The sequence below is a fragment of the Triticum aestivum genome, chromosome 3B, assembly GCF_018294505.1.
Source record: "Triticum aestivum cultivar Chinese Spring chromosome 3B, IWGSC CS RefSeq v2.1, whole genome shotgun sequence".
In the NCBI taxonomy this organism is placed as follows: Eukaryota; Viridiplantae; Streptophyta; class Magnoliopsida; order Poales; family Poaceae; genus Triticum; species Triticum aestivum.
In genome coordinates this window covers 348097620-348104806 of record NC_057801.1, presented here as the reverse complement: position 1 = coordinate 348104806, position 7187 = coordinate 348097620, and positions in this window count along the sequence as shown.

Genomic DNA, 7187 nt, shown 5'->3' with positions numbered 1-7187 from the left:
AGAACCCGTCCCATCCATCGCCGCCTCACCCCGTTCCAACACGAGTCCAGGATGACGAGGCATGCAGCGCGAGGCTGGCTGGCTAGCCGTTGTGCGGTGGTAGAGCCTCCACGAAGATCTGCATGCCGCCACGCAGGCGTATGTCTAGTTGGCAAGATGGTCGTCGTGCTGGAACAACCGTGAGGTGGCGAAACCTTGTCGGGTGCGGGCCTGGTTGTGGCCATGTAATTGTCCCTGGCAAGCGTCTTGCCGGGGGCCTTGCAGTCGCCCCCGGTAAGGGCCTTTTCGGGGTTTTTGCCTTCTGGTCTCCACGTGGACACGCAGGCCATTAGTCTTCACAAAGGTCTGCATGCTACTATGCATGCGCCCCCCGAGTTTTGGCCTTGACGTTGGTGATGATGTCAGAGCTCTCAGTCTCAGAGGTGATGGCATTGCTGGTGCTTTGCAGGCTGCCCCGACAAGGGCCTTGCCGGGGCTAAGTAGGCTGCCCCAGCAAGGATGTTGCCGGGAGAGGTCCAGCTAGTCTTCTCCTCTTTGGTTACTGGCTCGAATGTCGTCTTGGTAGTCTTGTATCTCACCTTCTACTGTCCTTCCAAGCCTTGCCGTGGGTGTGGCTACGACTGCCCGTGCACAAGTAAGGGGTACAGAAAAGCCCATACTTTTGTACACCAACACAACCCATCATCTAATAAATACTCCACAATGCATTCCCGTAGGCTCAAATATGGTGAAGTGTCATGTAGCTGACATTCACATGACACCACGAAGGGAATCACAACATACATACCATCAACATATCGAGCACATATAAAATTCACATGATTACTTGCAACAAGATTTCTACCGTGACCTTAAGAACAAAAGTAACTACACACAAATGATAATCATGCTCAAGATCAGAGGGGTATTAAATTGCATAATGGATCTGAACATATAATGTTCCACCAAATAAACCATATAGTAATCAACTACAAGATGTGACCAACACTACTAGTCACCCACAAGCACCAATCTATAGTTACGGTACAAAGATTGAACACAAGAGATGAACTAGGGTTTGAGAGGAGATGGTGTTGTTGAAGATGTTGATGGAGATTGCCCTCCCCAAGATGGGAGAGTTGTTGGTGATGATGATGATGATGATTTACCCCTATGGGAGGGAAGTTCCCCCGGCGGAACCACTCCACCGGAGGGCAAAAGTGCTCCTGCCCAAGTTCTGCCTCGAGATGGCGGTGCTCCGTCCCAAAAGTCTTCTCCTTATTTTTCAGGTCAAAATGACTTATATACTAGAAGAGGGGCACCGGAGGTGGGATGGGCTGAGCAGAACCCACCAGGGCGCACCTGGGGGGCCTGGCACGCCCTGGTGTCTTGTGCTCACCAAGTGGCCTCCCTTCAGTAGTTATTTTCTCAATTATTTCTTATTTATTCCATAAAAATTCCTCGTGAAGTTTCAGCTCATTTGGAGTTGTGCAGAATAGGTGGCCTGACGTAGCTTTTTCAAGTCCAGATTTCAAGCTGCCGGAATTCTCCTTCTTTGTGTGAACATTGCATATTATGATAGAAAAGGCATTAGAATTACTCCAAAAAGCATTATTATGCATAAACACATTATAAACAACAATAGGTAAACATGATGCAAAATGGGCGTATCACAGGGTACGGTGTAGGTCGAACCCAGCAATCCGAGCATGTGGGAGGGAATCCTGACAACGCATGAGCTCGAGCTTTGGTTGAATAACATGTGACAGTGACCGACCCTAACGCAAATTAGGAGGAATCCATTCATGGCCAACACATACCCCTTATTATTGATCATATATATATATATATATATATATATATATATATATATATATATAGACGGTCTATTCTACTAATATTAGCAGAATAACTATTCTGCACACCACTTCCGCACTGCACGCTGAACGCAAGTGCACGGCATTCTTTGAACCAAGCGTGCTGCAGTACTCACACGAGTAACTTCTCGTCGGAAAAAAGTGCACGCGTTAGTTTTTTGGTACTGTTTTCTCTTTAATTTTTTAACCCTTTATCGGAATGAAGCGCGTAATATACCATTGAAAAGCTATGGATTAGGCGCAACTTCGACATGTTGAACACTTTTCGAGATTCCACACGGTTTAAGAGCAGTTTTGAAAATGGTGTGGCGGATGACGAGTGGCAGCGAGCGTTTTTTCACGGTTTTTTCTAAAACGCTTGTCGGAATGAAGCAAATGATACGCCGTTGGATAGCTATCATCGAGGCGCATCTTTTATATATATAAATCTTTCTCTAATTCGTTACGGTTTAAGAGTAGTTTCAAATTTACTAAATCGCGGAATTCTGTTTTTCAAGTTTTTTAAAATTTTCGGTACTGTTTTCGCTCCAGTTTTTGAACCATTTGTCAAAACGAGGCGTGTGATATTCTGTTGCAAAGCTACGAACAAGGCGCAACGTTCATATGTTGAAATATTTTTGAGATTCCTTACGGTTTTAAGTTAATTTTGAAAATCACGCGGCGGACGACGAGTGGCAGCGGCCGTTTTTCGCGAAATTTTTGCAAACCGCTGGTCGGAATGATTCAAATGATACGCCGTTGGAAAGATATCGACGCTACGCAACTCTTTCATGTAGAACACTCTCTCTAATTATTTATGGTTTAAGAGGAATTTCGAATTTACCGAAATGCAGACACTCTGTTTTTCGCGACACCCAAATCGACGTGGGTACTTCAGACGACTGAAAACCGCACTGCATCGGACGAAAAAACCGCACTGCATCACACGGGTAAGAGAACTGCATGGTTTCTTTTTTGTGTGACGTAAATTTTTGAAGACAAGGAAGAAAACCGCACTGCATTTAGACTGAAAACCGCACCGCATGAGGCAGACTAGCGGACTGCATGATTTTTTTATGGGACATAAATTTTTGAAGACAAGGAAGAAAACCGCACTGCTTTTAAACTGAAAACCAATTTGTTTCATGTTTCACTTTTTTATGAAACATGAAACACACCGTACCTCGTGGGATGAGCGAAGTGCAGATGGGAGGGAAAGTGAACATCTACACAAATCAAAGAGGATTGAATGGATTTTTTGACGTTTTCAAACTAAATTTTATTAAATATATTTAAACTGAGTTATCGAGGCTAGTGTACTGCATTGTTTTGCAAAATGTTTTTTAAGTTTGCACGGCTGAGGTTAGTAAACTACGCTATTATTTTTCATTTCTTTCTTTCTCATCTTTTTATGAATGCTCCCTGACTGCTAAGAGGAGGTAAGTGTACTCCATCAACTTTTCTTCCAAAAAAATTCTACTGCACACAACAATAGAGTGAGCTGCATAAAAAATCGACTTTTTGTACTTTGGCAACATAGTGAACCTCTGGGAAAAAGAAAATTGCTGCAGCGATCAAACAAGTGAGCTGCATTTCAAAAAAATTATTGTTTTGTTTTCTTCAATGCACGTTCTTGGGAGAGCTGTGATTGGTGGGTCTATGGGCTAAGAGACAGGGCTGCAATGCTTCTCTTTATCCACAGTACAAACACATACAAATCACAATGATGAAGGACTTAAAAATAAATTCATAATTTTGCCCGTGAAAGGCAAGCCGGTGCTTGCGCACTGCATGTCCAACCCCCGCAGCACTGTACCTGTGCACCCATGGGACTACAACCAAAAAATGAAATACGCAAAAATGTCAGTTGTGAGCAAAACACACACAAATCAAACATCTTCGCGGACTGCACACACATGGTCGCCGCACTGCACGCTGTTGCTGCCTGGAGTGCACACTGCTGCTGCTCCCTGTAGTGCACGCCATTGGTGCCTGCAGTGCATGCTGCTGCTGCCTGCAGTGCATGCCACCGTTGCCTGCAGTGCACGCTGCTGTTGCCTGTAGTGCACGCCGGCAAAGGTAGGTGGAAGAGGGGTCACCACCCTCTGTCGGATCTTCTGTCGCTGCTCTGCAAAAACAAAGAGAACTGCACATGCACGAACTGGGAGCCGATGAACAATAGCGAACTTCACATGCATGAAGAAAGAACTTGGAGCCACGGATCAGCGAGCAGGTGGGCGAGGCAAGGCATGGCCGCAATGGATCATGTCGTTGGAGGTTTGGATCCGGCCGCGGCCACCGGCAGGAGGTCGTCGGATGTAGCCGACGCACCCTCTTTTTTGCAGCAGAGAAGGTAGAATACGGCGGCCGGATCTAGTAGGAGGTCGTCGAGGTTCCGGGGAACAGCCGGTCACCAGAGTAGGAGGCAGGGCGGCAGGCAGTGCAACACTGCACCTGCACCAGGCGGCGGTGGGGCTTCCCTATCGCCAGATCTAGAGTAGCCGGTGACGGCGACGATGGATCCAGTGGGGCGGCGCAGGAGATGGAGGTCGGGGCGGGCGACGCGTGGGGCGGCGCTCGATGCTGTCCAGGGCAGGCGGCGCAGGTGACCCTTGGGGTGGGCGGCGCGGTTGGTCCTTGGGTCGGGCGGCACGCGGTGCTGGCTGGGACGGGGTGGAGCGGGACGCAGCCCGGGGCGGGCGGCGCGGGTGGTTGCTGGGGCGCCATGCTCGTGGTCATGGGCGTGATGGCGCTGGGGCGTGGGTGGTGGTCAGGAGGTGGGCATTGGGGGGTAGATGGGTGGAGCCGTGGAGGCTTGACCGGGGAAGAAAGGTGGGTTCGGTGGGGTGGGCTGCGTGGGGCTTGCCGGCTGGGGTGGGTTTTTTGTTTTCGTTTTTGTAGTTCGGTGGGGATGTGCAGAATAAGGTTTTAGTGTTAGCAGAATAAGGTCTTAAGGGTGTTATCATAATAGACCCACCCTATATATACTCGGGGAGCCCACATATATGCGTGTCATCACAAAAATCCGCACAAGGGAGATGTGGTCGATCAGAAGACCCCGTATACACTCCATGTGGCCCAAAAATATGTATGGGTATAGTGGTGTGTGATGTGCTTAAATCCCGAATGGAAAACTTCGATTGGCCACCAACTACATTACAAACTGGACACCGTACCCGACCCGAAGCCTGGTTCAATACGTACGATGTTGGTTTCACAACTTCGAGGCGGCGGGGGGAGGGGGGGTGTTGTCCAACGCGTGCGCTCAAACTTTATTTTGTCTAACATGGCACACATAGCAATAGGAAACCATCATGGTCAAACCCTTCTCGTTGTTGGGTCAAAGGGATAGATCGTGTGGTCCCCCATCATTATCAGTAAAGGATAATATATATACCTCAGGGAGCCCACAGATATGTGCATCATCTATAAACCACACAAAGGAGACATGCTCGATCAGAACTCCCTGCCCCCTATACCCTGCATGCGACCTGAAAAAGGTTTGTATAATCACCATGACTAGTCATTATAGAGTCAATCATTCTTTAATTTTTAGAGCAAAAATAACTAATAAAAACATAGTCTACATATGAGCAAAACAAGGATCACAAGGTTTATATAATCACCATGACAGGTCATTGTAGAGATATTTATCTCTTTATCTCTATAATGACCGTGTCATAGCATTTAAATGAAGCTTGAGATATGCAACTTCCCACTAGGTCACCCATCCTTGGACTACTCCAGCCCGAGCATGCTTAACTTCTACGTTCTATTCGACTAGGCTAGCAGATGGGAAGCCAAACCTTGCCGATAGGAATTGCCTCCTTGCCTTTAAGGCGTTTCACGCTGGTCACCCCATGGGACCTACTCCATCCTATCACACACATTTGTGCTTTTAGAAACTGTGTGCAATATTTACATGGCCGGTGTGCTGCCACCTAGCCTTCAATGAGCACTGACAGTGGTAGCGGGAAAAAGATGGGAGAACAGGCGGGAAACCGGTGAGAGGAGTGGCTGGAAACGGTAGCCTGTTTGGATATACACAACATTAATATAGAAAACTTAGTGGAGAAGGAAGCGTGAGCTAGCACGACGCATGCGCATAGTGCTTATCCATATACTCCATGTGATGTTGAATGGGCTGAGGATTGCCATTCGATCTGGGAGCATCCAACGGTGCAGATGTATGATTCATGGGGTTTGGGTTCTGGCCAATCTGAACACACGACTCATATCACGCGCGCAGCAGGGGGAGGGGGGGCATCAGCCACGGTTTGGTAGGCACACGGCTTTCATGAGTGAACCATGTGCTTTTGAAAATATTTCGTGAGAAGAATCTTGGTTTTTAAATCACCGTAAATCCAAAACTCACCCAAAAATCGTGATACTTGGCATGGTCTCACGAGATGGCACATATATGTCGAGGATTTTTTGTCCATTTTGGCGCAAGTTTTATTACAAGCCTCTTACAAACTAGAGCTTCTCTCAAAGAAGCCTCGTGGTTTCTATAGGGAAACATGTCCTCCTTGTGGGCAAAATGATAATCACTGCCTCTTTTCACCTTGTATTTTCTTCTACGGGCAACATGGAACGACAGGATATTCGTTCTGAAATTTAAACTTATTCATGGTTTGTTTGGCCTTTTTATACACTAATTGAGTTTCTTAGGCATTTAATGTTCTTAATTCAAATCTGAACAACAAATACATGCTCCAGTTCACCAAAATGGCTAGAAAAATTATACATGTGTCGTTGGGTGCATGTTTATGTCCCATGCAGGGAATGGGAACAAATTACAACCGTACCAGCTTTCTGGATCGTCCACAAACATTTGGAACCTCGGTTTTTAAATCCCCATAAATCCAAAATCACCAAAAAGTCATAAAAGTTGGCATGGACTCATGTCATGGCACATATATGTCGTGGTAAAAACATTGTCCAATTTGGACAAAGCTTTATTACAACCCTCTTACAAACCGGAGCTTCTCTCAAATAAGTCTCGTGGTTCCGATAGGGTAACGTGTCCCCCTTGTGGGCGAGACGATAATGACTGCCTATTTTCGCCTTGTATTTCTTCTACGGGCAACATGGAACGACAAGATATCCGTGCTGAAATTTAAACTTCTTCATGGTTTGTTTGGCCTTTTTATACACTAATTGAGTTTCCTAGGCATTTAATGTCCATAATTCAAATCTGAACTACAAATACATGCTCCATTTTACAAAAATGGCTAGAAAAATTATACATGTGTCCTTGGGTGCATGTTTAGGTCCCATGCCAGGTATGGGAACGAATTACAACCATACCGGCGTCCTGGCTCGTCCTCAAACATTTGGAATCTCGGTTTT